General features: G+C 43.5%; 1 non-coding gene across 1 annotated transcript; it reads left to right on the forward strand.

Annotated features, from left to right (window-relative positions):
- The first annotated feature begins 8,469 nt into the window (after window positions 1-8,469).
- Gm25564 lies at window positions 8,470-8,601 on the forward strand. The gene has a single exon (XR_003950354.1). It is a non-coding gene; the product is annotated as a small nucleolar RNA SNORA17 (small nucleolar RNA).
- The last annotated feature ends 17,072 nt before the right edge of the window (window positions 8,602-25,673 follow it).

Consider the following 25,673-nt stretch of genomic DNA (forward strand, 5'->3'; position numbering starts at 1 on the left):
CCAGCTCAGTGCATCTGATGCCATCTTCTGGACCGCTTTTGGGCACTGCATGCACGTGGTACACATAAATCCACACAGACACAACCACATACACATATATAAAAAGTAAATTTAGAAAACAACAAATGTGTATCTAAGCAACTCTAATTAAATACATAGGACGCAATGAATACATAGGATGTCTACAAATAGGAAGTGGAAGAATATTAATAAGAAAAGGGGGACTAGTGGGAGACAGGTAAGAGAGCACAGTGGGGGATATGATGAAAGCACATTTTATATATGTGTGTGTGTGCATTGTCAGAATATAGACATATGGACATATACATCTATGTTCAAAGCACATTGTACAGCACACTTATATGAAATTGTGAGAACTATTTTAAATGCCTGTAAAGCAACTGTTTATTGATTTACAGTGGGTTTATCTATAGTCTGTTTTATAATAGTTTTGTAGATTTATATATTATTTATATTTTGTTTCATTGCATTCCTTTTTTTTCTTACCCTTTGTCTCACGTGAAACAGAATTTCCTTGTAGCCCAGGCTGTCCTCAAAATCCCTAGGTAGCTGAGGCTGGCCTTGAACTTCTGGCCTTCCTGCCTCCAGCTCCTAGATACTAGGCTTACAAACCTCTGCCACTGTGCCTGACTTTATATTTTACAGAGGGTGAAGTAGGATCCCATCCTCTTTATGAAGGGGTAAACTATAAAATAAAGTAAGAGAGATGGAGGCTTTCCAAGAGGCACCAAGAAAAACACCTTTACACGTGTATAAAGAGAATTGATTTCACAGCTCATTTGAGCTGCTTGCTAATTATTTTAACTGTTAACTTTATTTGAGCCAAGATGACTAAAATAATTCCTTTCTTGGTGAGATCTGCTTGTAATCACAAGTTTCTTTAAGCCCCTGTTGAACTGAGCCAAAGCCAAGTAGATCTTGATTCTCAGAGCACCTTCACTGCTGTGCATAAAATTGTGTCATTTATGGGGTGACCAGGGTGACCTATATTTTTCCTCCCCTTACACAGCTGCTTTTGTTAGCTTGTTTCTTTTGCTTTGCTTTTCCTGGTACTGTCACCTCCCTCCTTACCCCCTCCTTCAACCACAGGCCACAAGGCCTCCCACACCCTCCCACACCCTCCCCTTCCCTGGCTCCAATGCTGTATAGTGCTGCTTTAGGACAGCATTTTCTGTCTGCTGGTAGAGTGCGGGGAGTAACCCAGTCCCACCCTCTCAGGCCTGCTGCCTGTTGCAGTGGTGCAGTCTACCCCCAGTTTGGTTCCTTTCCCACTTCTTGCAGCTCTGTCGTCTTTGAGAAAGCTTCCTGGGACTTGACTTTCATGATCATGTTGGACTGGTTGGAGTAAGGTGTCTGGTTTGTCTTGAAACTTAGAACCAGCTGCAGGTGGCCAAGGACTTGGGACACCCATTTATTCTTGAAAATCACATGTCCGAGAACCAAAAGGTTCAGACCATGTTCAAGGCAGAACAGGATTGATTGGTTTGCTTAAAGCCACACTGCGTTTAATAAGCATTGGGCTATTTATTCGCTGATATAAATGCATGTAAAGAAATTAAGAAACATGAATAGTAGTGCCTGATTCTCCCCCTCTCCAAATAAAATGGTCCTTTATGGGTCATATAGTCAATTTAACCCCTAGGTATGTGGTTTTATGACCCTCACTAGTAAGCTACCTGGTCTTAGCAACTGAGTCCTAGGTTCCAGCACAGCTGATATTGGCACAGCTGATATTGGCACAGCTGATATTGGCACAGCTGATATTGGCTCCGGCAGCAGCCCTCCCCTGCTGGCTTTGCTGTGAAGAGCGCTCCTGGAAGTGGGAATAAGATCTACAGTCGTTCCTTTTTGGTCTCTGAGTGGAAGAGAAAACACTGGGGAAGGGCCACCATCAAGGTGCAGAGCAAAGAACTAGAATCCTTGGAAATTTCAGGCCTCAGTCTGTTCCGGGAAAAGTGGGCCTAGAAACTTCTACCGATCCATCCATCACACAGCAAGCTGAAGTGGAATGGTGTCTCAAAGGCTCAGGGCAAAGCAGCCAGAGCTTTGGTAACCTTACCCGAGAAAAACGACTCCACTTCACATCACTGGCTAGGATGCAGGGGGAGAGGGGATGTGGTTCCAGAAATAGAAGCAGGTCCAGACACAGGAAACAGGTTCCAGAACCTCCGGGGATAGAAGGGGGCTACTCTGTGCTGGGATCCGGGTCAGAGTAACAGAGAGAGAGGAAGGAAGGAAGGGAGAAGGGGAGGAAGGAAGAGAACAAAGGAGGAAGGGAGAAATGGTGATAGGAGGAGAAAGTTAGAGAGAAAGAGGAGAGAGGGGCGGAGGGAGGGAGAGGGAGCGAGGGAGATTCAGAGGAGAGTGCAGAGATTTATAATCATGCCTGATTAATTTTTTAATGACTCCCACTGGAAATGAACAAAGATTCCCCTAAATGCCTTTGTCATTTGTTGCCTGTAATTATGTTCAAGTTAGCAGAGTCCATTTCCTATAACAGACTGGTAGGATTAATAACTTTTGATCCTCTCGCATGTTCACAAAACATCAATGCATTCAACATCTCAAGATAGCTGAATGAGGTGTCTGTGTGTGCTGGTCACCTGTTGGTGGGCAGTAAGTCACCCTAAACAAAGCAGGTTAAGAAAAAAAAAATATGTGATTGTGTCCCACAGCTTTGGTGGCTCAGAGGTCTAGATATCCTTGGCTGAACCTCTGCTCAGTGCTCTCCTTCAGGCTGGACAGGCCTGGTGTTCCTGGAGACTAAGAAAGTGATGTTTTCCAGCTCAGCACCATGGCTTCTGCACCTCAAGGCCTGCTGGTCTTCAAGGCCCTCACTGATCAGTTTCTCAACTGTGGAGCAGAGGCACTCAGAGTTCACACGTGTACATTCTCCTATGGGCGAGGTTGTTACAAACTCAGAAGACTGCATCTTCCAGCAAGAGGAGGTCAAGGTCTCTTGTGACCTCATTATGAAGTGGCTTCCTCCCCATGCTGTGTTCAGTAGGTCAGCAGCCATGGTCCCCAGAGAGAGATGACACGTCCTGTGAGTATTCAGAGGTGGCTATGAGGTCACTCCCAATGACTTCTTGCCACTCTATGCTCCACACTTCTTGCAATAGAGGATCATATGACAGAGCAGATAGTGCTGGAAAGTCAGTTAAGTACCGTCTCAGCACCTCTAGGAGCCCAGTGCCCTAAACCCTCACCTTTACTTATCATGACAGTAGCTGTCCTTGAAAATATCAACTCTCATGCAGCTGGGAAGACCTGATGGACCTGACCTCTGATATCTTCCCACTATGAGAATTAGTCCATCCAGCTTCTGTCAGTTTCTCTCTCTCTCTTGCTATGCATTTGCATACCCCTCCCACCCTGTCCTTTAGGGTGTCCCTTTCATCTAGTCTCAGAAGCCCTGCTGAACTTCCAGAACCTGGGTCTGGTGTGTTTTTACATAACACAGCTTCAACTCAGAGTCCTATATACTGGCCACTTGCTGCTGCTACTACATAGTTTTGTTGGGTGGGGGGACATTTTAGGAGTATGGGTGTGGCAAACATTATCAGGCTCTTGTGTGAGAAGGGAGAAGTGCTGGGTGTGGTGATGTATGATGGATCTTCATCTGGCCTTTTCACCTCATGTCTTGGTTACTTATTGATTAAACATCACAACAGAAGCAACTAGGAAGGGTTTATTTGGGCTTGAAGTTCTGAAGGGTTAGAGTGCATCACAGTGGGACAGCAGGCACAGCAGCAGATAACCATGGTGGCTTAGAGCAACAAACCGGGAGCTTATATATTAAACTGAGAGCATGAAGCAGAGAGGGCAATCAGGGATGGTGAAGGTCTTTAAACGCTCAAAGCCCACCTCCAGTGATATCTCCAGGAAAGCCACGCCTCCTAAACCTGTCTGAACAGTGCCACTGTGGTCTGTCCTACCCAGCATCTAATTTCCTTTTCAGTAATGCATGTTCCAGGACCCTCTCTCAGATCACCTCACATTCCTCTGCAGCCATGACTGAGCTCACTGGCCTAGACACAGCCTGGTGGTTTTGCCTTTTTCAGAATAAAAGGCTTATGTTTACTTCCTGTGACTCTCTGTGAGTTACTCTGAACTCCAATTATAGCACAAAGAGCCAGGAGATAGTTTTTCTCTTTCTCTAACATCCTGCTGCATTTCTCAGGCCCCAAAAGTTTGTTCCTTTCTCCATATCTGTTACCTTAAATGTTTTCTATAACATCCAGGGTGCCCACTGGGACTCTGGCCCTTTGTTGAACCTTTCTCCCCCATGACAGATACTTGCTTTCTAATTTCAATTCAAGGCAACTGGAGACCATGCAGGGCTGGCCTCCAGTGGTGACCGTAGACATAAATGTATTTGCAACCTACTTTTAATAAGGGTTCAACCTCTCCTCTAGCCCACCACCCAACAAAGGTAGTGGAAGAGAAAAGTTATTAGGACATTGGAGAAGTGGACCTGTTCAGCAATAGTTCTTTGGGGCAAGCTTGATGTTTGGCCACAGTTCAGTCCTGAAGCAAACACCAAATACAAATCAGCAGCTGCAGGCCAGGCCTCTAAGCAGGCAGACACCACACATGAACCAGCAGCTGTGGTTCAATCCTAGAGAAACAGCAAGGCTCGCTAACCAGCCTGAGGCAAGGTCAGTGAAGTGGTAAGCTGCCTCAGGAACCTCATGAGCAGTTCTTGAGCGAATTTCTCTCAATGGTGGCATTGCCACTAGTCAACAACACTAATTAAGGCAAAGAATAGCGAGGCTGAGCAAACCAAACCAAGGTTCAGTGCTCATCTCCCACTGTCTGTGGGGTCATATTTATACTCCTTCATCATGGGTCCTTTCACATGTTTACTATATCAAAACATCCTTTCATCTGTGTCTGCTTCAGCAAGACATCCTTTCGCCTGTGTGCCTCCGCAAAACATCAGTTGACATAACTAACTTTCCAAAGAAACTAGAAGTTTCCACTTTAGGAGTCCATGCATAACTGGCCTTCTCTCACTCTTCCCTCTGCTGTGTCTGCCACTTTGGTGCTGTCTGCTCACTTCTGCCCTCCTTCGTGCCAGGGGCCTGATGTCTGCTGTCTACTTGCTTTTAATGTGATCATTGGTCCATTGAAGATTGAGTGTACCATAGTAATACTTTTCCTTGCAGGGGAATCTCATGGGATTGTTTTCTCTTTGATCTTTTTTTCTCTTTTTAATTTTTCAACTGTGTTTGAAGCTCCTCCGTATTATGGCTCGTATTCCATTTAGGCTTAAACAATTCATCTATTGTCATAGCTTTAGTGCTTGCCTCATGTGTGACAATACACCCCAGTATTGTCATCCATTTAACTTTGACATTGAACTGCTTTATTGACATAGAGAAAGTTTGTTTGTTTGTTTGTTTCTAAATTCTTATCTAAATATTTGTAATATTTTATAATTTAAAGCCTACTCTACATTTTTTAATTTTGGTTTTATGTTGTAAAGTGGGCACAATCTTGTTTTGCACTCTGATTTTATATCTGGGGCCTTATTCATTCCTACAGTTGGGTAGCCAACAGTTCAAGTCTTCTGTGTATACAGTGACAGCAGCATAAAGTGGGACTGGACCTCTGTCTTTTCATATATGACTTCCATTTCCTGACTACAGCACTGGGTAGAAATCTCCATTCAATTTTGTATCTCTGCTCTAACCCATATCGTCTCTGCAAACACTGTTCACCAGGCACACAGTAACTGTGGTGTCAAACAGTAAAGAAGGGCTCTTCCACGGAGAAAATGGATTCTCTCTCTCTCTCTCTTGGTAGCCACTGATAGCTGGCCTGTAGCTTTTCATCTAGGGGTGGGGTGTTGTGAAATTTTCCCCATCCACATTGGAGTGTAAATTCCAAGTCATTTGGAGTTGTCATTGTACAGGTCTTATTTAGGTGACCATACTCTTAGGATTTTATGGGTACAGCTTCCCTGGCCCATAGACACACACACACACACACACACACACACACAGAGAGAGAGAGAGATTATCACTATCAAGCAGAAGGCATCTTGATCTCCAGTTGTTGTCCTCCACCTCCCCTTCCATGATGTCCTCTCAACCTTAGTACAGGGTTGCACTGTAGATGTATCTGTTGGGCCTGGATACTCCATGTTCACTTATTCTCTGCATTTTGACCAATTGTGGTAAATAGCCCTTCCTGCTGCAAAATTAACCTTTTTTATGGGGGATGAGAACTAAATGTATCTGTAGGTATAATTATAAGTCTTTAGAATACAGTTAAAATTTATTTTGGTTTAGTAAAACTGACAGTAATAGGTTCTTCTCTAGGGTCTATGACCACTCCATTCACTGGCATGTGGCTAGGTACATAGTACCAGGTATAAATTCCCTCTCATTGAGTAAGACTTGAGTCAAACTAGACTATTGGTTACCCCTAAGATAAAAGTGTCACTATTGTACCACTGGGGATATCTTGCTGGGCCAGTCATTTTTGTTGTTCATAGTCTAGGAAGAGCTGTTAATTGCTTTCTACCTTGGCAACTTGTGTAGCACCTTCAAATACTGAGAGCCAGTCCTCAGGGAGGCAACTTCCAAGTCATTTGCAGCTCAATCTCTCCAGGTCATATTTCTAAAGTGTGTAATGTCTTCTCAACAATAGGGTCTCACCTTCAATTTTAAAAGCAACCAAGGACAATGACAATAGCCATATTAACTTTTGAGTGGGTGAGGGGGGGTCTCATGAACCCACCCTTACCATCAACTCTAAGGGAGGCTTTCTATTCTCATTATTTACTAGAGAGTCTAAAGCTCTTGAAAGGAGTATCATCTCACTGTGTGGCACAACTTCATGTGCCACTAAGCAGCATATATATATATATATATATATATATATATATATATATATATATATATAGTGAATGGTTATATACATATAAATGTATATATATGTATGCATATATATATATATATACCTATTTATTTTTGCATGCTTTTACGTGAGATTTTAAAATAACACTTCCCTGTGGCTTTTCAAAGGCCCTTACTGCCTAACTGATATGAGAATGATCCAATCCCACAAATTTTCTGGGTCTAAATGGTGTTAGTGTGCTTTTCAGCCACTAAAGGATGAAAGGGGATTCTGTGCACACACACACACACACACACACACACACACACACACACACACACACACACGCCAGTATAAAGAGTGTGGGCAGCCCCATGTGATGGGGGCATTGGAGATGAGGGATTCAGACAGCAGTGTGGACATGAAGGTAGGATGAATTACTTCTTAGAGGGAGGCTACAAGGAACATCTACCCTGAATTCTACAGAGCAGCAGTGAGTCTCAGCGACTGGACACATGTGCCAGCTGTCAATGTAGTGGGTAGAGGACATACTTGGGTTTGAGATGAGAGATGGGTCTCCTGTATGTTAAGCAATCTAACACATGTCCTGCCTTTGATGGCTTTATCCTAACTTTTTACGAGACGGGAATTCTGATTGGAGTCTTTAGACCTGAAGGCACCATCTTTTCATAACAACCCACTATATTTAAACTTTTAGGACTTCAGACTGCTATAATGAGTTGGCTCTGACTTCTTTCATGTGAGCCATAAGTGAAAACAGGGAAGATGGTTTCTGGGTGTCTTTTTTCTGCATGCAGAGAAAGACCCAGATTATTTATTGGGGTAGGGACTCCTTTGCCAGTGTCTGGTAATGGTTACTGGGTTATGGGTAGCTTTTCTGTGTCCGCTATAATGAAAGAAGATAAGCCCAGCTCCAGGTTAAATGATGGAATTGGTAAACTGCATCTCTTCCTTTAGCTGAAGGGATGGGACAATGTTCTTTAAACCACCATCGATTCCTGAGCACTGATCTTTCTGCAGCTGATGTCTCTAATCTTACATAATAGACTCATCAAAGAATGCCATTGAGAACAGAACTCCACTTCCCCACAAGTAAAGAGGATGGCTTTCTGTCTTCATACTTCACTTACTGGAGATTGAGCTTGATCAGAAATGGGGAATATGATGCCCTTATTTTGAGGTGATAACAGAAATAACAGAGGGTCAGACATCATACCTAAGCCTAAAAACCGAAAGATCTTCTCTGCTATCCCAGAGTTGCTTCACTTAGCCACAGGATGCTCATTCAGCCCAGGTCTTCATCTGCATCATTTAGAGGAAACAGAATTTCACTGACCTTTTTCCCCATGTTCCCATCTGTTGTGATCTTAATGTTGGCATCTCTCCTCCTCCTCCGTGTATCAAAACCTGTCCCTAGTGAGTCAGTTCTAAGAAGTGTTGCAAGAAGTCAGTTCTAAGAAGGTAATTAAGTCTTGAGGGTGAAGCCCTCACAGTCTAATGGTGTTCTTATGGGAATGTGGGTGGTACCATTCCATAGGCTAAGGTCCTATCCTGGGCTGAATAAAAAGGATGGAGTGTTCTCCCCCAAAAGGCATTGCAGGTGTGGCTGCTGTGTTACAAGTGCTTCTCTAGGTGGTAGAGAGGTGAGGGGTTATGTCTGTGCTCAGTGTTCTGACCGATGGGCATCTGAATGATTCATAGTCTAACATTTCCTGAAAAAAAGCAAGCCTGAGACAGCCATCAGTCCAGCACCAGGGAACCCAGACAGGTATCTAACCTGAGATGACCACCAGTCAGGTGGTCATGCAGGCCCTGAGGGTAGAGAGCAAGCTGGAGACTAGAAAAACAACAACTGAGACCACAGGCTTCATGCTGGAATGAGCACAGGACCTCACACAGGGCCACTTGGGTGGACCAGGCAAGGAACACACCAAAGATAACCGCCAGACTATCACCACAGGGATTGAACAGGGAGACTAGCCTGAGATGACCAGCAGTCTGGCACTGTGAATGCCTAGGGGAGTAGACCATGCCCAAAACTATCCCTGCCTGGCACCATAATGTGTAGAGATAGCACTCCTGAGACCACTCCTGAGATGACCTCAGATACTCAAAGACCCTGGGCCACTAAGAGAAGAAGAACGAGTAAATGGTGGAGAAATGGAAGAGAAAGAGAAACAGGAGGATGTGGACACAATGGAGAGAGCAGAATGGAGACTCAAGAATAGTGAGGAACAACCTGATGTGAGTAGCTGGTGTTGCCACCTAGGAACATGGCGGGGTCCTGGCCTGTGCTACCATCAAGGGCCACATTTGGCTCCTGTAGCAGCAGGGGTCTATTACCACCAAAAGCCATCCCTGGTCTGGCAGCTTGGGCAAAGGACAATTGCCTTCCTCCAGCCCTGACTCTTGCCACCTACGGCAGGCAGGAGAGCTGGCCCAAGGCTCATGAGAGTAGAAGAACTGGCCCTGTCCCTCAGTAGCTGCAATACAGAGGGGACCCTGCACCTCACCTGGGCAGCAGGGTAGACCTGGACATGATTGCAAGGGTTGCTGATAAGCCAGCCCTGAGAGAGAGTGAGTGAATGAGTGGGAGAGTTGGTGGGCTGACCAGATCACATACCTCTCAGGCCCAAATCCAGGGCTTTGAATTGACTCACCCCATCACCTACTTTATCCATGAACTGCTGGAGTAGCATGAAGGGGCTGGTCCTTCAGATCCAAAATTACAGAATCTCCATGACACAAGACAACAACAAGATATCTAAGAGGAGTCCTAGTGAGGTTCCAGTATTGATAGAATAGCAGAAGCCAGAGCCCTTATACCAGACCAATGATTCATTGCAATGAATGCAAGCAAAGAAGTGTGGACTAAAGAGAGTACTATCAAACACACAGTGTCTGACACACTACAGCTTCCACAATGAGATTGTTTTTCTGTTGGAGTTGCAATGGTGGAGGGCAGGGATGAAGGATGGGGGTTGGGGGTGGGGAAGATGAGTGGGATTGGGTTGCATGATGTAAAATTCACGAAGAACCAAAATAAAAAGGGGTTTGTTTAAAATAAAATAAAATAAAATAAAATAAAATAAAATAAAATAAAATAAAATAAAATAAAATAAAAAGGATGGCTGCGCTGAGCACAGACATTCATCTATCTCTGCTGCTGACTGCGAATACAGTGTGACCAGCTGCCTCAAGCTCCTGCTACCACACCTCCTCTGCAATGATGGACTGCACCTTAAAGCTGAGAGCCAAAATAAGGGCTTTCATCATGAAGCACTTTTGTCAGGGCTTTTATTCCAGAAAGGAAGTAAGTAACTAATACAGGAAATACCAAACTTTTATGCCAAAACCAGACTGTGACAAAGTGGACACCCAGGGGTCGTCTCTTCTCTTTCCTGTTCTGCCAAGAAGTGTGCTTTGCTTTGAGAGGCACTTGGGACACCTCACAAGTCTTCAGCCATGGATCACAAGTCAAGCATAGGTGACACGATCAGATTGTCCTCGTGAATTCAGTTCCTTTTATTGCTCATGCATTCTTGCCAAATTATATCTATCCAGCCTTGTACTTAGATCCTTGACAACAACAAGTACGCTGTCATGGCTGCATAAAAGGTCATCAGAGTGTTTTCTAAAAGCAGCCCCACTTGGGGCACATGCCTGGAAGGTGTATGCTATTACCAAGAGAGGCAGCTGATGATCCAGGCTGTTTCCTCTTGAGAGGAAATTGATACTTCAGCGTATTAAATAGAAAGAATGAGGGATAAGAGTTTTGTGTGTGGTGGGAATCTGCTCCTGATTTGGTCATCAAGGATATTTATTTGTTTGAATCACCACCCGGAGGCTGCTGCAGGATGCACGTTTGTTTTTAAACCCCAAATAAAACAAAGCGTGCAAGCCAGAGGCCTTTCTTATTCTGATGTTGAAAACGTATATGCAATTTAGAAAAATGTTATCCATATGTCTCACATTGATATCGTTGAAGGATTTGTTGTTTAGTGAGCAGTCTTCCAAACCTCTAAGCCTAACATGAGCTTCCTGAATCTCCATCCATATTTCCTCTTGAGTCCACAAAGTCTCTGGCAGCCAAATGCTAATGAATTCCATGCCTAGCCTGGGGCATCACTATGGTAGCAACTACCATACTAGTTCTCCTTTGAGACCCTCAAGAGCAGAGAAAGTGATATCAATGGCCCTGAGGAAGGGATGAAGCTATACCCAGCCACTTACACCATTCCCATTCCATTATTCCATAATCCATTACAAATATTCAGCCCTAGATCTTCATCTTTTCTTCCAGTTGAAGGTACTTTCTGTGCCTGCTCCTGCCTTTTCTTTCTTCTTCCCCTGGCTGGAAGCTGTCCCTGCCAAGAGCCATTAAGAAGTAGATGCTCTTGGGTCTGAATCTCCACATCACTAGGAGTTGGGGGTAACCTGGAACGGTGACAGAAGGGGCATCATGTCCAGTGTACAACTGTAGAATTTAAACGAGACAGCTTAGAGGCACATTGCTAACTCTGTACTTAGAGGCACTAACCCTTTCATGACCCCAGAGTGAAATCAATACAAAGCCCTGCTGCAGGGCCTCTTTTCACTCCCCTAACCAGATAACCTAGTGACCTGTGATAGAGCCACATGGGGGAATGTGAGGGGTAGCAATCTGACTTCTCAGGACATAACCCAGTGGAGTAACTGGCATTGTGTAAGAGTCAGGTTTAAGTCTGCAGCTTCAAACAAGCTCAAACCTGCACATGGTGTGCAACCAGACAAGTCTCCTCTGAGTGCGAGCCCCAGTTACTTCATCTGTGAGATGAAACCACTTTGATGGTGACTTTCTCATGTGAATTCCGGGTGGAGGGGGGCATGGGACACATATCAGAGTGCCCTCTGCATAGCTAATGCTTACACAATGCCAGCCTCCCTAACACCCTTTAATTATAGATCCCTTACTGTAGAGTTCAAAGTGGTCCTAATCTTACCTAATGGGATTACTGTGTGATAACACATAGAAGTGTGGTGTGGACACAAAAATGTCGCTCATTGTCACATGGAGAAAAACAGCTTCAAAACTAAGCACCTGTTACTTAAATGGCAAAAGAAAAGAAAATGAAAAAAATCTGAAGACCTTTGGCCGTTTGGTTTGGTTTATATTTGGAAGATAAAATGCTTAGAAAGCCAAGCATGTTGACACATGCCTGAAAGCCCATACTGGATAAATTGAGGCAGGAGCATTGTTACAAGTCTAAGGCTAGCTTAGGCTACATCATAAGTCTCTGACTCAACAAAAAGGATGTTTATAATGTGTTTGTTGTTGTTGTTGTTGTTATATATTATGTCGGGGTAGTGTGGGGAAATGACACCATGTTACATGTGGAGGCTGGAGTATAATCTTGTAGCAATGGCTCCCTCTCTCTACCTTTCCATGGGTTCTGGAGGTCAAACTCAGGTCAGCAAGTTTGCATAGCAAGCCCCTTCAGCCAATGAGTTATCTCACTTACCCTCGTAATCTGTTTTGTTTTTTTAATAACACCGAGGAATACTGTTGCAAAGCTAATAAAGCATCCAGATAAACCTTAAGACATGGAGAGATAGGAGCAAAATAACATGGTTTACAACCAGCGCTTGCCCCTGTGTGATGAGGCAGAGGTGTGGTGCTACTCTACGTATTTTTGTATTTATTAGCAATTTTACAATGAGCAAATTGTGCTTTAGACAGAAGGTTTAACATGTTAGTCCCTTGTCTTTTTTTCTTTTTATTATTTTTATTAGATATTTTCTTCATTTAAGTTTCAAATGCTATCCCAAAAGTCCCCTATACCCTCCCCCTGCCCTGCTCCCCAACCCACCCACTCCCGCTTCCTGGCCCTGGCATTCCCCTGTACTGGAGCATATGATCTTCAAAAGACCAAGGGCCTCTCCTCCCATTGATGGCAGACTAGGCCATCCTCTGCTACATATGCAGCTAGAGACACAGCTCTGGGGGTACTGGTTAGTTCATATCGTTGTTCCTCCTATAAGGTTGCAGACCCCTTTAGCTCCTTGGGTACTTTCTCTAGCTCCTTCACTAGGGGCCCTGTGTTCCATCCAATAGATGACTGTGAGTATCCACTTCTGTATTTGCCAGGCACTGGCATAGCCTCACAAGAGATAGCTATATCAGGGTCTTGTCAGCAAAATCTTGCCAGCGTATGCAATGGTGTCTGAGTTTGGTGGTTGTATATGGGATGGATCCCCGGGTGGGGCAGTCTCTGGATGGTCCTTTCTTCCATCTGAGCTCCGAACTTTTTCTCTGTAACTCCTTCCATGGATATTTTGTCTTATAAAACAATTTATTTCCATGGGCATCTCTGTAGTAGTAGAGGACCCTGGCACAGTAAGGAATTTTACAATGGTTAGTATCAGCTCTGACACCTTCAGATCCATGGCACTTAACCATGCCAATGGTGATAAAAGTTTAATAATTTATTATGGAAATATGGTGAATATTTATTAAATAAATGAGTAATTCCATTAAGACAAGATTTTTGTCATACGAATAATGTTCAATCCCCAAAACATTGTCTAAAATTGAAGGGGAAAAAGTCTCAGAGCTAGATAGTGCTAGAAGGATGGGGCTGGAACACCAGTCCTGACTTCTGAACATGCTGAATCTAAAGGCTATGGGGGCAGCTCACAGTTTAGTCTCCATGTCTCCTGGTTTACCATACCTGTTTGTGTCTGTACTCCTAAGCCATACTACTTAGGTGGAGTTGAGTATGGGCGTGTCTGACCTGGAGTCTCAACTGCTGCCACATGGAAACCTGGAACCTCAAGAGACCGCCACTGGGGCTCTCAAGGCCTCTGCCTGCTTGTCCATTTTGGTCCCTAGCCATGATCACTCACTTCCAATATGGAGCTGTGCCCATTCACCATCCCTGTTCCCTGCTAGGGTCCTGGGCTCTCTCCTATCTGACCTGTTAACTCATTCTGTTTCCTTTCTCTCCTTGCAGTATATCCATTGTTTTCAGCCAAAAGGACAGCCTTGCTCTTCAGTCAGCTCAGGTCAAGAGCCATCGATTGGGGATGCTTTCTCTCATGACTCAGCCAAAGTTCCTCTCATGCTCTTCTGGTTCCCTTCTTTGGGAAGTTCATCTACTTCTACAGTTACTCCATCAGTACTGCTCACTTAGTCTGTGCCTGCATCCCTCACTCTCTTACAGGACAGCAAACTGCAAGTGTGTGAGTGTGCTTGGGAAATCCCAGGTATTCAGGTGAACTCATGCCTGCTGATTGCAAAGGACCACGTATGGATTTATCCATACAGGAAACTGAGAATACCTAAGTAAGGTGGATTGGGGCTGGAGAGATGGATGAAGGCTCTAAAGCACTTACTGCTCTCCCAGAGGACCTGAGTTTGTTTCCCAGCATCCACATAAAGGCTAACACCACCTGTAACTTCAAATGTGGGGATCCAGTGCCCTCTTCTGGCCTCCACAGGGACTGGGAATGCATGTGGCACACATTCATATATGTAAGCAAAACACCCCCCCCACACAAATACAAATTAAAAAATACCTTAAAAATTGCTTTTTCTTCTATGGGTCACGTATAGAACTCTGAGATAATGAGACAGAATGAAGCCAAAGTGAAAAACTGTGGAGGTGAGGACTCTTTCAAGGTGACCTTATGTGACAGAATTTGTCCTAAAAGGAAAGTAGAATGGGACACATGTCCACATTACCCTCAGCTAAAGGGCTTCTCACCCCATCAGGTTCTCGTGGAGGAGCTACCAATGTGAAGGGGCAGTTTTGTGCAGACCTTGTGCATTGGCGCCATACAACAGGAGCCTGTTGCTTTTGTGATGCAGCTACATCCTGCATTCACTGGTGTGCTCTAGCTCCTGGTCTCTTCATTCCAGATCAGCTAAAACCTGCAGTGGGCATGGCTAAGAGCGAAGACATCCCTGGCTGCCAATCACTCCATGGGCTTCAGCCTAGCTCAAGACAGTACTACTTTGGAGTCTCTGTCAAAAGCAATCGATAATAAGAGGAAAATAATAGAGAGTTGGGAAAGAATAATCATAATACATTACATACATGTGTGAAACTGCCAAAAATAATATTAATCAATTAAAAAACAATAAATGAGATAATAAGGCATTTACAATAAAATCCTATCTCAGATCATTTTGTTGAAGCAGGTTCTCACCTAGAGCCATTTTAGCCCGATTAAATGTTAAGATTAATGAAATCTCACCTTAAAAACATTAAAAGTCAGGCTAATGAGAACAACTGATTTCACACTCCCGGACACTGTTTCTTATGGGTATTTGCCATCCTTAGGGTCTTAGGGTGAAAGGTATGAGTGGTGCCTCCTTACATCATGGTCTGGATGTTCCTGGGTCCAGTGGAAGTACTGCTAGGGTGGTACTATCAATTATAGTTTTCCAACAACAGCTCATTTCACAGGATACATGTGTGTAAGTGTGTGTGTGTGTGTGTGTGTGTGTGTGCACTATTTTCTGTGGGTGTTTACACACCTCTGGTATCCCCCAGGAAGCTGTCACTGATCTCATGATGGTCCCTCCAGTTTATAATCTGTGAGTGATAATTTGTAGCTCTTGCTGAATGAGTGAATATCTAACAGAAAATGAGAAATTTGGCGGTTTCTACTAAAAAAGCCCAGTGACTGGAGCTGTGCTTCACTGACAGCTTGGGGACCTGAGGTGCGCAAAGGTCAAGTGACTTTCTTAAAGAGATGCTGTGGGAAGTGAGAAGAGTCCTGTACCTTGTTCATTTGCAGGCAGTTGTCATTCTTAGGGTCCCACTTGAAGCCTTTCTGTAATAATGATTTCTACCCATATTTAGTCACCTTAACTTTTAACTATTCTACACATTATAATATTACCCATTGACCCTGTGCTACTCGGTGATATTTTCTGAAAATGCTTTGTACTCATTTCCTATCCCATCAGGCCCGGCAGTCTTCAGTTTTCTCCCAATGGCTACAGACCTGCTTTATTTAAAGCATAGAAGTAAACTCACGCACTGGGTACTGTTTCTTGCGTGTCTGCTTTCACACCGTGTTATAGTCTTGGGATCCGAACCATGTTAAAACTCCACTCACTATCCTTAACCACTACATTTTGTTTGCTGTTCACACGTTTATGTGTGTGTGTGTGGGGGGGGGGGGGGGTTGGTTCCCATCTTTGCTGCACGGGTATACACTACACGTCCATTTTCTGTTCCCCTCTGCTGGCGCTCAGCAGTGCATGGCGATGGTGCAGTGGGGTGGTTTCAGCCATTGTCAGTCGTTGCCATCCCCTTCTTCACTCCTGTCTGCCTCTGGGTTCCCATTACACAGGATCTTGTGCCATCCTACATGCTGGCCCTCATTTTCTTTCACCTTTTGTTCTTGTTCGGATTGGTCTGTTTCTGTATCTTATTGGTGCTCTCCGGCCCAATGACCAGTCCACACTCAGTCTCTGAGACTGTCGATCAAGTTTCCCGTACAGTGCTGTATCTGTTCCTTCGAAAACATCCAGTGGGTATTGTAGTCTCTACATTTTCATTGAGATTCCCTACGTATGAAATAATTTTAATGGCGTTTTCACTTACTTCCTTAATCATAGTTTCTAGAATTCCTTGAGAACCTTTCTAAACAACTTTGCAGTTTTAGTTTGCCAAATTCGGTATGAGACCCACCATTGTGGCCAAACTGGAAATGTGTCCTCAATTCTTATTCATTTTTATGAAGTGTAGAGGCATAGAGATTTTTCTTAAATACAGCTAAGGAAAATCAAAATGAAAAGGTCAACTGAAAAATGTTTCTAATGCTTGCAGTTGGACTCTTGTAACTCTCCTAATATCATCCAGTCTCAGCCATCTTTTCAGACAAATGTCCTGAATCCCAGAGCCTGCAACTAGGGCGGGGATGTCCCATGTGCTGCTGGGTACACGAGCCGTGCGGCCTCTCAGAAATGAATACTGATCAGCAGAGTTGATGGTCAAAGAAAATTCCCTGTGATTTCTGCCCAATTTTGACATGATTTTCATCTCAAAAATTAATGCTGTAAATGCCTGCCCTCTTGTTTCTCTCTCCGTGTGGATAGCTTTCATTCTATTGAGAGGCTTATGGGCAAATCCTCCTGATACACTACCATAATGGGCAAGGCTGTGCATCCTAAAACAGCAGATCTCTGATCTCAGCTTTTCCTTTCTAGTCCAAGCCAATGGACGGGTTTAGGGGCAGGGTGGGGGTGGGGCAGACACATGAATGAAACTGAATGACAGTTTCAGATGAAGTGGGCTTAGCAGCCAGCCTTTGTAGCATTCCTTTTTTTTTTTTTTCAAGTAATCTCATCTTCTAATCAGTCTCCTTTCAACTCCTTGTCCAAATTCATCCTGGAGACTCGATTTCCTGGTTCAGTGGGGAGCATTTGTGCGTGGCCGACTCCACAGTGACCCTGTACAAAGGACAGTCATAGTAGTCCTGCAGGTGTCCGTAATCCCTTCACCCGAAACAAACTAAGGCAGCTGGAAAGTAGTCAAGAGGAAAGCCAGCTCAACCCAGTTGCAACCAGCTAGTCTCAGCTTCTCAAACTGACAGCAGGATGTAATTGTTCTACAGGCAAAGGTACAACTGTACCAACTGTGGAGATTTGTGGCCTAGAGGATCTACTGGAGCAGAAGTCTGAATGCAGGCTCTCTGATCAACATACATTGCTTCTGTTTCTGTCTCTTCCTGTTTTTCTTCTCTCTCCCTCTCTCCCTCCTCCCTTTCTCCCTCTCATTCTTACCCCACTACTTGCTCTCCATAATGAACAATTAATTTTTAAGGTCTCAGGTATAAACTATCTTTGGTAAAGTCTTTCCACCCAGCAACATTTTCATTCCCCGGTTTAAAATTTTTTTCCATAAAAAGTGTTTCCCTTCTGTTACATAAACCTTTGTCTGTTGCATAGTGTTGAAGAAGAAGAGGAGGAGGAGGAAGGGGAAGAAGAAGAGGAAGAAGAGGAAAATGAGGAGGAGGAAGAAGAGAAAGAAGAAAAGAGAAACAGGGCACAGGAAAGCAGGAAATGGGGATCCTGGTTAATCCACAGGAATTGAAGCAATTTATGCATTTGCCAATTGCATAAAGAGAACTGTAGGTTTTGGAGACACAAAATATTGGGCAGTGTGGAGGGAAGTAGCATTTTTGTGTCAGATAGCTTTTAATTCCATTTTAAAGAGGTTTTTTTTTTCCCCACATTTAAACAGTCTTACCTTTTTAACTTGAAGAGAAACTATTTATTCAGCATGGTTAGTGATAAGAAAGGGTGCTGGGAATCACATACATGAATTTTAGCTAATTAAGCAGAGCAGAGGCCTCACAGTTCGGGGCGAACTCTGGTTGCATGTGTGTGGCCACTTGATGGAGTTGCAGATGTGTGTGACGTCACAGGACGTGGGACGGGCAGACATTCTGAATGTGTGTTGACGGTGAATGGTAACATCTGTAAGGCAAGGCTGCATAGTGCTTTGGAATCTGTGTTGTTCACCCCTGTAACACTCTGTAGGTCGATAATCTATACAAGCACTGCTTCCCTCCTATGTACACTGGAGATAGCTCAGTGGTTATGGCACTGGGTGCTCTTCCAAAGGACCTGCCTTTGACTCCTGGCATCTATAGGGCAGCTCATAACTTCATAACTTGTCTGTAAATCCAGTTCTGTGGGGTCCAACACCCTCTTCTGAGGGCACCAGACACATACAAGGAATATATGCACACAGAGACATGTAATATAAATAAAAACACAGCTTTAAACAAGGAAAATTGTACTATAGCTTCTTGGCTTATTTAAGACAATAATGTTTATAGTGAAATAAGCTCAGATATATGTATATATTTTCTATACATATACATAACAATTTTTCTTCAACTCAAATATTCAGATAAGGTGTTGTTGATTCAATTAATGTTTGGTAATAATTAATCATGTTAAAAATTGGTTGTTTTGACTAACTGGGTATGAAATGTTTTATGGCATTTAAAATTTGAAAACATTTCCTGATTTAAGGCCAAGAATTTCGTTCTGCTCAGTAAATCTCACATGTGTGCTGTGAGCACGTGCTCTCCAGTTAGATCTGATGTGCTGTAAGGATCAAGTAAATCTAAGAGGCTGAGAAATTTCTTCCCATCTTCCTTCCTCCACCACACATGTGTGTGCGCAGTGCAAGAACGTGTATGTGTGTATCTAGTGAGGGTATATGTATGTTTGCATATTTATGCATAGTGTGTGTGTGTGTGTGTGTGTGTGGTGCAGGAATGTGTCTGTGAGTGTGTGTATGCAGAATCCAGGCATATGTGGTCTGTGTGATTATATATAATGCAGGTGTGGGTATGTCAGTGTGGGGTGTGTGTGTGTGTGCATAGTGCAGGCTGTATTTGCATGTGTGTGTGCATAGTACAAGAATGTGTGTGTATGTGTTTATCTAGTGTGGGTATATGTATGTTTGTGTGTTTATTCATAGTGTGTGTGTGTGTGTGTGTGTGTGTGTGTGTGTGTGCATAGTGCAGGCTGTATTTGCATGTGTGTGTGCATAGTACAAGAATGTGTGTGTATGTGTTTATCTAGTGTGGGTATATGTATGTTTGTGTGTTTATTCATAATGTGTGTGTGTGTGTAGTGCAGGGGTGTGTCAGTGTGTGTGTTCAGAGTCCAGGTATGTATATGTGTGTGCATAGTGCAGGTATATTTGTGTGTGAGTGTGTGTGTGTGTGTATGTGTATGTGTGTGTGTGTGTGTAGTGCAGGGGTGTGTCAGTGTGTGTGTGCAAAGTCCAGGTATGTGTATGTGTGTGCATAGTGCAGGTGTGTGTGTGTGTGTGTGTGTGTGCATAGTATAAGCATGTGTATGAGCAAGTGTACCTGTACTTGCATGTGGAGAACAAAGATCAAAATTAGTTTCTTCCTCTGCTGCTCTGCACCTGAGTCTAGAACTCACCAGTTTGTATAGACTTGCCAGTCCCAAGGACCCTCCTGTGTCTCCCTGCACAGCACTGGGATTAGAGTTCTACAGCACTATACCTGCATTTTATGTGGGTGCTAGGGATCCAAACTCAGACCCTCAGCTTGTGCAGTAAGCACCTTACGAACTGAGCATTTTTCCTGCCCTTCATTATTTGTTTTTTTTAAGAGACTAATGTTTATCTTTAAATAAATTCAAATATACATTTATGTGTATTTGATCTATAAAATATACAGTTTTTTCTTAAACCGAGGTATTCAAGTAGCAGCTATTAATTCAAGTGTTTTAATAAAGATTAATCACTGTGAAATACCTTATTATATAAAGTTGTTTATATAAAATCACTTAAAATTGAGAGGGTTGCTTATTTTTGTTTGTTTGTTTGTTTGTTTGTTTGTTTGTTTGTTTATGGGCCTGGCTTTTAGTTCTACTTGGTAAACACACTGTATGAGCTATGAGAATATAGAATTTTGAATTCATAAGTCTATGATTTAATATCTGAAGGACTAAAGTTAGATGATTGCCCAGATTCAGCATGGACTGCCAAACAAATCCCACATTAGGAGAAAAAGAAAATAAGATCTGTAGTCAGGTGTAACCCTCTACATGAACCTGTCAAGTCAAAGCCATCAATAGCCTTGTCCCCAGTGTCTGTATTTTCTGTCATGTTTTCTCCAGTCTTATCAGTTGCTCCAGAAGCAGAAAGACCTGAATGGTTTGACTTGAGGATTCAACTAACTTCATGAGACTCAAAGTGGAGATGTTATCATGTTGGCACCTGATTCTTAGCCACAGCTTTCAGTGTGGTGCGTGTGCCCCACTCCGGTCGGAGGGGTGTGAAGGTATAGTCTGAGCACATACTTTAGGTTTCTATCTTTCCTCTTTTTCCTAAGGTCCTCATAATTTTGAACAAAAATCCAACATATTCATGAAGTTTTAGCATGCCCTACCCTGCCCTGTCCTCATAAACAAGTCACATGCACACCAACACACATAAACATGCATGTGAATAATAGAGATAAATAAATGTAATGAGAACTTTAATGTGATTAAATGTAAAACCTTCCTTTTCTTATTTTCAGATGGATCTTTATTCTTTAATTATGTGGCTGCGGATGTGGGTGCCTTTGGAGGCTACCCTGGAGCTGGGGATACCGGTTGTTATGAACTGTCTGCTGTGGGGTCTGGAAACAGGACTCAAATCCTCTGAAAGACCAGGACTTCCTCTTAAACACTGCACCCAAACTCTCTCTCCTGCCACTTTTTGCTTTCTTCCCTCCTTCCCTCAGCGCCCTTCCTTCTCCATCAACCTAGTACAGAAACTTGCTCATAGTAGGTCCACAGCACATGTTAATTAGAAACAGTGATGACTTTCATTTTCCAGTCTTTCTTCTTTGAAACTATTAGTTCTCAATTTATGGGTCGACATGGTTCCAGCCACATTTGTAGCAGAGGATGGCCTTGTCAGACATCAATGGGAGGAGAGGCCCTTGGTTCTGTGAAGGCCTGTGATGCCCCAGTGTAGGGGAATGCCAGGACAGGACAGGGAAACGAGAGTGGGTGGGTAGGGGAACTTCATAGAAGCAGAGCAAGGGGGTAGGATGGGGATTTTCAGAGGTGAAACCAGGTAAGGGGATAACATTTGAAATAAAGAAAATATCTAATAAAAATTTCAAAAAAAAAACTGAAACTGAATTTATGGGTTGAGATCCTTTTTTGGCGGGGAGGGGGTGTCAAATGACCCTTTCACAGGAGTCACCTAAGACCATCAGAAAATACAGATATTCACATTATGAATCATAACAGTAGCAAAATTACAGTTATAAAGCAGCAAAAATAAAGATAATTTTTATGTCTGGGGGCAGTCACCACAACATGAGGAACTATATTAAAGGGTCACAACATTAGCAAGGTTGAAATACAACTATTTTAAACAGACAAGGACACTAGGGGCTGTCCATTCATTCTCTTGCAGACTAAATGATAATGATAAAAACCACATCCAACAGTTGCAGGAGGATTCTAGTCTTTCATTGTTTCTAGCTGGTTCTACTATATTCACTGTGAAATTGCAATGTAAATTAAAACGACTCCCCCACCCCACCCCACCCCACCCCCCCCCCGCTGAGTTAATACTACTCAAAATTGTCTTGCAGATATTCAAAAAACAATGGCCCTTTGCACATCATGACTGGAAGTATTGAATACTCAGTAACCTAGCTATCGTCTTCAGTGGCTGAAGGCTACAGGCATCTGTGAATCTTTCTACAAAGAATTTTTTAATTCTGATTATTATGGAGAGGGACTTATAGCAAAATGGCAGATGTTAAAATCTGAGATTCCTGCTCTTGTTCATGGAACATGTCCAGCCAGTGACCCATACATTAGATTACTTCGATGTATGTTAAAGGGCAGGCTCCAGAACACAGAGGAAGGCTAGTAGACAGACAAGAATATTTAAAAGAATCTCAAACACAGTCTCTCTGTCTCTCTATCTCTGTCTCTGTCTCTCTCTGTCTCTCTCTGTCTCTCTCTGTCTCTCTGTCTCTCTCTCTCTCTCTCTCTCTCTCTCTCTCACACACACACACACACACACACACACTCAGACACATACACAAACCTGACTTTTGAGGGACCACATGGAAAGGAAAACAGAGGGAAGGCGAACAGTCCAGAAGTTCCCTGGACAATGTCCGTGTCCGTCCATACCTACGTCTCTTTGGAGCACTAGGTTGTTTTCCAGCAGTGGAGTGCTACAGGATTTTTAGCTACAAATCCACATGGAGTTTCCTGGATCATAGTCTTAAACGTACAACTTCCTTGTGAAGACCAGAGATTTGGGGGTTGCCCTTTTCTTGGGCCCCAGGATGAATAAGAAAGTGACCATGGTAAACACAGGTAGTTCTGTGTGTGTAGACTCTGAGGTCATGGGGCTGCCTCTCTCCTGCAGATGCAGCTTAGACTGTTTGCAGAGAACAGTCAGTTTTCTAAGTGCAAAACTAGGCAAATCACTTTGTCTGTGGAATATTTTTCTAAGGATACACTTTTCTTAAGCATCCAGGAAAAGGCCTGTACCTCATTACCAACAGTTTTGTTACACAGTTTAAGGAGATGGAGCCCCCACATCCCTGAATGCACATTGGTACCCAGTACTGCTTCAGAAGCGGGGTCAGGCCTTGTAGACTATGAGAACTGCTCACACTTGTGAAGCTTAGGAACACCGAGGGAGCCAGCAGAGAAGCTTTGACTTCCATTTGCATCTGTTCTTATTCGTAGTCTGTATGGAAAACAAGAAAACCTTCTAATACAGACGGATCTGTATTTCCCTCAAAACATAGGTGACATCAGACCTGGTTGTGCAGGGGTGAGACTACTTTTAAAACCAAAGGACCTGGGAGGACACATTGTGAGCTGCCTCCTTATTCCTCAGTCTGAGTTTCCCCAGGGTCACAGCTCTAGATGAAGACAAAGGTCTCTGTGGGCAGGGCACTGGCATTAAAGACTGTGAGAATCCAATGAATGGGTCTGCGGACATAGCCTATCTTTCATTTCTGCCTGTTGTGCTCTTTAAGCCATGTAGATGGCATTCTACTTCAAGAGTTATCTGTGATGATAACTAGACTTTAAGGAAGTCTTTATCATCTATGTCTTCAACCTGTGTCTGGTAATGGTGTATGCATTAGTATGGGGAGCTTGGCAGAATTTCTAGTGTTTCACAGGAACCGTTGTGCTTGAGGAGGCTCAGAGCTCTGGGCTTAGTGTGTAGCTCTCTGGAAACTTGCAAGGCCTCCTGCTTATGCCCAGGAATGACATCATTGACATTTGATTCTGGTGGCTGCTGCTGTTGGACTTCTGGAAGGATTCAGGGCAGGAAGAGAGTGCCCCTGCTACGTCCAGATGGGGTTTGTTTGGGTCTCAACTTCCAAGCCAATGCTTCTAATTGGTGAACTTGGCATGAGGAAGGAGACTGTGGTCCAGGTCATTTGGAGGCTTACATAAATCTCTTTCCTCAAAAATAGAAATGAAAAGAACTTTTTCTATCTTCAGCTATCAATAACTAAATGGTAATATGTCCTAATATCTTTTTTAAATATCATTTATTATGTGCTGGCAACAACTGACTGTGCTATTTTCTGTGTAGAAATGAAGAAACCCTTCCCGGGTTTGTGATCTCTACATCCCTAAACACACAATGCTCTAATTAAATATGTACTTACAACTCCAAGCCGATACTCCAGCTGCTTTTTATAAATTAACTCTACTCAGATAATAACAAAACTTCCTTTTCTTAATATGGAGCATGTGTATGCTTTGAGGGAGCTCCGCAAAGCTCCTCGGGGCTGAACATGTTCCCTATTTCCTGTGTGCAATGGAATCATGCAGACCAGTGGCCCAGATGCCAATGGACGCCATCATCCATGACCACGTGCATGTCAACTTTCAACAATGGCACCTACAGAGCACAGCTGCCTTCCTTCAGAAATCTGAAACTACCCCTTTCTGGTTGTTTTCCAGGGAGGAAACCTGTGCAGTTTCTGGGCCCATCTAGCAGGGCACCTTAGTCTTAATGTTTAACTTTCTGAAGGTGAAAACAGTATCTGTGGGAGGTGTTTAGAGCCTCCTCCTCTTGGGGAGGAGGCTCCAAATCTGCGGACACACTACTGGCTGCTCAAGTCCAGGATTAGAAACCTACAGACTCCTTTCCACATCTAGCTCTGTTGTCATTTACTGTAAACTAATCCACTGGCTTCACTCAGTGAGTGTTTATCAGCACTAAGCACCTGCTGCTTTGTGTACTTTGGGGAAATTAGAAGCAAAGGACTCAAAAAAGCTGCTTGAATTCCAGAAAGATTCTGCAAATTCCTGCCCAGCTGATTTGACCACCGAGTCCCTGAAAAGTGTAAAAATTGCTTTCTGAGCTCTTGGGGAAGAGGGACCTTGATTAATTTCCTAATTCTGGCAATACACCAAATCTTTCTAGCGCCTATAAAATGTACATTCTGCTGGGACAATTGCACTCTGTTGCGGCAAACACTGAATGCTACTCAAATAAAACTATTTCCATTGGCTTAGTCAACAAATTTTCTTTGTGTACCTGCCATTTACCTGACAGTAGTCTAAGCAGCTGGGCTATCTCAGTGAAGCAATTTGTGTCCTATTGTTCCCAACCCCTGGACTCCCAACAGCCTCCTTTGGGAACTTCCTGGGCTTCCAGTATCCTCCTTGGGAAGTTCTGTCTTGGGGTATAATGTCCCAGCACCCGTGATGAGCAGAAGACCTTTGCCCTCATCCTCAGATCAGGTGATGCTGTTGATGAAGCAGTCTGTTTGGAAGAATGAGCGCAGGCTGTTGAAGCTGCCATTTCTAAATAGTGACTTGATATTGATGTACTACACAATGGCTACTTTGACATTTAACCACTTCTCCAAACTGACCGCAGTAACTCAAAAATTCAAACTCTCACAAGCACTTCTTCAGATAAGTCTACTTGTTGGGGTGAATCCCAGATTAGACTGCTGCCTGTAATTAGAAGTTCCTTTTCTCTTTTGTCACGTCTGGGAACACTTTGCTGCAACGGCATATATAGTCAGAACGGTTATTCAGATTGACTTAGCCTCAATCCCAAGGAACAGAGTGGCTTGTAGCTATTATCTGCATAGCCTCCAGCTTCTGTGTGAATACAGGGACCACTAGTTTTTTCCAGGGACTTGGGCCCCAGCTGGAGATTTGACAGCATTTCTCCAAGGCTCTACAGAGTAGACTCCCCTCCATGCATGAGTATCTAAACTAT

This window comes from Mus musculus, chromosome 12, assembly GCF_000001635.26.
Source record: "Mus musculus strain C57BL/6J chromosome 12, GRCm38.p6 C57BL/6J".
Classification (NCBI taxonomy): domain Eukaryota; kingdom Metazoa; phylum Chordata; class Mammalia; order Rodentia; family Muridae; genus Mus; species Mus musculus.